The 5,862-nt window shown below is 36.4% G+C and overlaps 1 long non-coding RNA gene across 1 annotated transcript in view; it reads right to left on the minus strand.

Moving 5' to 3' along the window:
- Positions 1 to 3,553, minus strand: part of LOC103472427 (uncharacterized) — a 36,546-nt gene extending 32,993 nt beyond the window's left edge. The window contains exon 1 of the long non-coding RNA XR_534858.1: positions 3,282 to 3,553. This is a non-coding gene — a long non-coding RNA (uncharacterized LOC103472427). The remainder of the gene's footprint in view (positions 1 to 3,281) is intronic.
- Between the last annotated feature and the right edge of the window lie 2,309 nt (positions 3,554 to 5,862).

The following is a 5,862-nucleotide window of genomic DNA, read 5'->3' on the forward strand; positions in this document are numbered from 1 at the left end:
CCCCCCATCTTTCAAAATGTTGACACTAAATGGAGCTGATCCAAGCTCATGAACAAACGCAGGGTCCAATTCGAACCCCCAGGCTGTGGAGCAGAGGAAGTTCCTCTGGAGTCTGTTTCACTCATATTAGTATTGAATATTAGAAACTGTTTGTCATCCTGTTGAATGACTACGACCTATTTACACACCGTTTGGTGGTTAGCATCAAATCAAACAATTCCTCCAACGCTCCACCTCTTCCTTGAGCAGAAGCTGAGAGTAATTTTTTTTAAATCTGAAATAATAGACTAAGTCAATTATTTGCTAAAGTCAAATGTTCTTATCCACATTTAACGTCAAATGTCCTGTGAAAAACCAATTGTCACCTCACAGGTTTATCCTGTTTTTGCTTTTTTTTTTTTGGTCACATCTAGAAATTTCAGATCATCAAAAGTAATTTAACAATATTAGTGAGTACAATTCTTAAATGACGATTAGTTTTATTCGTCATTTAGTAAGAAATCAGACAGCTCCAGACAGATTTGTTTTTTGTTGGGTTTTTTTTTTGGTCCAAAATAGCTCTTTCAACATTTTGGGTTGCCGACCCCTGGTTCAGAGTATCCTGCAGAGGTCCTCACACCTACAGCCTCTGCACCAGAACTGGAGCAGATAGACGTCAGCAGATATCCCAGTAAGAGAAACATTACTCTTGCATAACATCAGTATCCACCAGATGTACTTGATGAATTCTAGACGGTAATAGAGCTGAACATTAATGTCTCATCTCACCAACTTTTACTGATGTTTGACCTTCTTGTGAGTTTACTCGATGCGAGTTTCACTTCAGGTGGTTGCCATTTTGACACAATAGTAAAAGATTATTAAGGCACCTAATGAGGTGCACCTAATGAAGTAGCATAAAGTAGCATGGATGTGCACTCTGAAAGTTTCACTGAAATATACTTGGACACTATTTATAATGTACTTACAAATATTATTGAAATTTATTTATTTTGTAATTTAGTAAGGCTTACTAAACTATACACAGAACCTTAAAAGTATTACAAAAACTAAAGTGTTGTTTGAATATATTTGTAATTTTTAAATTGTACATTCAAAATATACGTTTTTACAAATGAATGTAAAGAGTATTTTTTTAAAAGATTATCCAAAGTATAATTTTGGACATTATACTTAATATCCAAAATTTTGGATATTATACTTAATATCTAAAATTATATTAAGAACAATAATACTATACTTGGCACTTAATAATATATCAACCTCTTGGGTCTCCTGGTTCTGGACTGCTCTACATGCAGAACCAGAAGCAAACATGGAGAGGTTTAGAGATGAGATCTGTGACTCTGAACCAAACTCCTATCCTTGGTTTGACTTTTATGGGTCTCAACAGGTTGTTTACTGAGAAAAACACTTTTGTTATTCATTGCTACTTACTAGTCATTTTTGATGGCGCAGCTTGAACACACACACACAAAATTTAAACCACATTTTACTATAATTTTGCCAACCCAAAATTGCAACAAAATTGCTCTTAATAAAAATTCCCTGTTTATGGCCCCACCTCCCACCTTGATAAGTAAGGTAACGTCAGAAATAGCTATCGTCTCATGAGAGCTACTCTGGATTATGGGAGTATAGCATATATGGCAGCTGCTGACAGTCATGTGAGAAAACCTGATAGTGAGCAAACACAAGGATTGAGGATTTGTTGTGGAGCTTTCAGAACATCATCTTTAGCTGCTCCACAAGTAGAAACTGGTGAACTTTCGTAAAGATTAAGAAGGTTGAAACTAATGTATATGTACTGGGTGAACCTACAAGGACATAAGGATGATCGTCCAGCTAAGATGGTGCTGAAGGACTGTTGGGAACATCATAAATTAAATTGTAATAGTTTTGGATGGATGGGGGACATAAAGGCAAAACATCTTCAAGTATAGTGTTACAGTTCCTCATTCTGAAATTCCACCATGGTTATTTATATCTCCAGAAGTTGATCTTCAATTAAGGGAAATTCTTAAAAAGGGAAAGACTCCAGAATGGGTTGTAGTTAACAGATATTTTGAAAGATATAAAGACAACATAGTTATATGTACAGATGGATCTAAAGATCCAAATAGTGGTAGAACTGGGGCAGCAGTGAATATCCCACACCATAAAGTCTTGATTAAGAGGAGAACTGCTGATCATTTAGCTGTTTTTACAGTTGAATTATCAGCCATTATATTAGCCTAAGAATGGTTGCTTGATAATGATATTAGGGAAGTAAGTACATTTATTATAGCATCAGATAGTCAAGCAGCATTATTAAGTATTAAATCTGGCAAATCTTGCAGATTATATTTGATATTAAGAATATACCAATTATTAGTTCATCTACATAGCAAGAAATGCTTGGTTCGATTTGTCTGGATTCCTGCTCATGCAGGTATAGAAGGAAATGAGGAAGTAGATATTCTAGCTAAGCAGGTCTTGAAATCAGAAATTGTTCATTTGAATATTCCTTTGAGTAAAAGTGAGGGTAAATCAATTATTCAAAAAGAAATGATTAAGATTTGGCAGGAGCAATGGGATAACCATGATAATGGGAGACAACTATATGCAATGCAAAAGAGTGTGGGAGGTAGTAATTGTCTGAGTGGAAGGCGGAAAGAGGAAGTAGTTATGACTCGACTTAGAATTGGGCATTCTGGACTTAACAGGTCGCTCTTTAAAATAGGAAAGCATGAGACTGGGGCTTGTAATTATTGCAATCAGGTAGAAACAGTGGAGCATGTCTTGTTAGAATGTGATAAATACTCAGAGGAGTGTCAGCTTTTAAAGTCATTACTAAGCAGAAAGAACATAGGGCTGTCTATGATCTATCTATTAGGTAATAAATCAAATTATGTTAGAAATCTCTTATTTAGGTTCTTAAATAACACTGGGTTAATGAGTCGTATTTAGAATATGTGTAAGTATGTGTGTGTGTGCCAGTGCGTGCTCATGCATTCATACATGTATTTAATGAGTGTTGAGATGTGAATTTGCACATCGTACACATCATTGAGGTGTGTTAAATTCTCTCTCAGATCTCTGATGACCACACTCCAGTCTGGTAGGTGGCGGTAAATGCACCTTAAGTTGGATGCCAGCCGCCAATAAAAATCAAAAGAAGAAGAAGAAATAGCTATCGTTAGCTAGTGCTAAAGCTATCGTTCAGCGTTAGCTTATGCTACATGACAAGTCAGGTTCGTGCTGAACAATACAACACACACAAAACATCATTATGTACTTACATAATGATGTAAATCTGCCATCATCTGCAGATTTGTGACGAACAGTAGGAACAGAATCTTCCTTCAGCCGAAGTATTTTGTTAAATCCTCTTCCTAGTTTTCAAAGGACTCCTTCCTTAGCTGATTTGCGCAAACTACAGCTTTATTTGGCGATATTTCAGGGACATTGCAAGCAAAACTGAAATGAAGCTGTTTTAAGTAACTGGGAGAAAATTTATGGACATATGTTCTGTAGTGCAGATGACAACAAAACATTTTTCCTTCTTTTTTTAGCGGCCATTGCAGCGGTAACTTGTAAAGTAGCGGGTGGAGGTCCACTTAGGTTGCCAGGTGACGGGCAATACTTGGCTTGAGGTTGCCAGGTAACAAATTGTGACGCAACAATTTAGAGTTTTTTGCAAAAGGTTGTTTTGTAGACACCAGCAAAAGCAAAGTGTTTGTTTGTTTGCTATTGGACTGTTTCTAGAAGCAGGAGGTGCCCAAATGGAATTACATGGGTGAATTTTGCGTGATAGTGGGCCTTTAAAGTACTTGAGGCCAACACCAAAACCACTACTGAAAAAAAGAGAACAGAAAAATATTAAGTGGAGTGATCAGACAAAAGGGGAACTTTTTGGAAGGTTCCCCTTCACTTTCAATTCAGCATAAATCTAACGCAGCATTTCAGGAAAAGGACATCCTACTTACCGTCAAACACTAGACAGAGGCCACATCACATTTGTACCCCTAGCAAACAAAAGGCCATTAAAAGTTCAAAGTCTGATAACATTATAAAGCTAAACAGAAATATAAAATTGCTTCCATTCCATGTATTTTACAGGAATTGTTAAGGAGCATCAATTTGTAAGATGTAGGATGTGTATGTATTTTTTTTTCAGTACTCAATAAATAAACTTTAATTAAAACATGCAATTTTTTTATTTTTTTGTGCGTGTGTGTGTGTGTGTTTGTGTGTGAAATTACATTTCCCTTCAAGGTTTTTCAATTAATTTATCAGAGGAGCCAATAAATATGGAGGGTGTTGTTTATTACATCCTCGTCTTTATTATTATTAGTAGTAGTATTAGTATTATTATTATTAATTCCAGACAAGGTTTTTATGACAGAGCCTTTCTCATGAGTGTAGATCCTGGTTAAAAGTACAAGGTCTGCCTGCCCTCTTTTTTTCTTACTAGTGTATAATATAATTGCTCTTAGGATGTTTCTAAAGAAATGGGAGATATAAAAGCAACAGAAACATGTAATACCTCTTCTACGTGAAATATGTTGCTCATATCCTTTTCTGCAAACATAAAACAGTCATATTTTATCCTTTCCCATTGAGAAATAATTATTTTTCATTTATGATAATTATCCTCATTAAGCCGGAGACCATTTCTTCTTCTTCACCAGCCTTGCACACGTAATACACTCAACAATCAAATTCACCTTATATGTAGGGGAACTCAATGCAGTGGAAATATTATGATTAAACTGATCCGCAGTCGGAGAGCGTGACTAAAACATGCTCTCAGAGGTTACTGGTAAAACAGGAGAGGTGGTGGTTTACTGCTGAGTGTTCCATTATTCCCACCATTGCTTGCATTTCCATGGCAACTGCACTAACACAGGAGCACACACTTGCAACTGCATTGAAGAATCTGCAAAGAGAATAGAAAGGAAGTGAACGTAAACGAGTTTGCTTGTGAGATCTATGCTTTTTTTTAATTTTTTTTATTTACCTCCACTCTGTGATTTTCAGTCTGTTGGGTTGCTGCAGCGCCGAGGCCAAGCGAGACCTGCTGCTGTTATCTAACGGCTTATCTTCAAATACAGCTAACTCCAGCAGAAGTGGACAGGACATTTAGTCAAGGTGGAAAACAACTGGAACAAATTATGTGATATGATATTAAAAAAAAAAGGAAAAACATATACACACATGCAAATTTGTATTTCTACCCATTTTAGGACTTTGTTCATTCATTTTAATAACTCCATTTACGCCTAACTGCGACATTTTCCTTAACCGTAACAAAAACTAGTCTATTCCTAACCTTAACATTAACCAAAACTTAATTCACAACATGCGTCTAATCCTAACCTCTAACCCTGAACAAGGAGATCCACCATATCAGGACAACCTTTTACTGGTCCATTGGTCTTGAGAAGTTTAGTAAATATGCCAGAAATTGTCCTAAAAAGAATAACTGGACAAGCACACACACATATGATGTCTTTATAGATTACAATGATTTTGCTTCGTCTTCTATTAATTTTTCATTCATCTCAATAGTCTCACTTTTACACTTGCCGTAAACCTAACTTTTACTAGTACATGTTTAACCCCAAACCTAACCCAAATTCAATTCACTCCTTAGTCTTGACCTAAACCATAACCCCAAAACACCACTTCTTCTTATGAACCCCTGGCTTTTGGTCCCATACGGAGCAATTGGTCCCCACAGCATAGCATGTGTTAGGAAAATTGTCCTTACAGTGTATCAAATGTAAGGCCACACACACACAAACACCTCTGTCACAACAGCAGCCTCTGTGCCTTTTCTTTCTCATCGACCCGAGCTATTGATGTACAGAATCCTAG

The sequence above is a fragment of the Poecilia reticulata genome, linkage group LG11 (assembly GCF_000633615.1).
Source record: "Poecilia reticulata strain Guanapo linkage group LG11, Guppy_female_1.0+MT, whole genome shotgun sequence".
Lineage (NCBI taxonomy): Eukaryota > Metazoa > Chordata > Actinopteri > Cyprinodontiformes > Poeciliidae > Poecilia > Poecilia reticulata.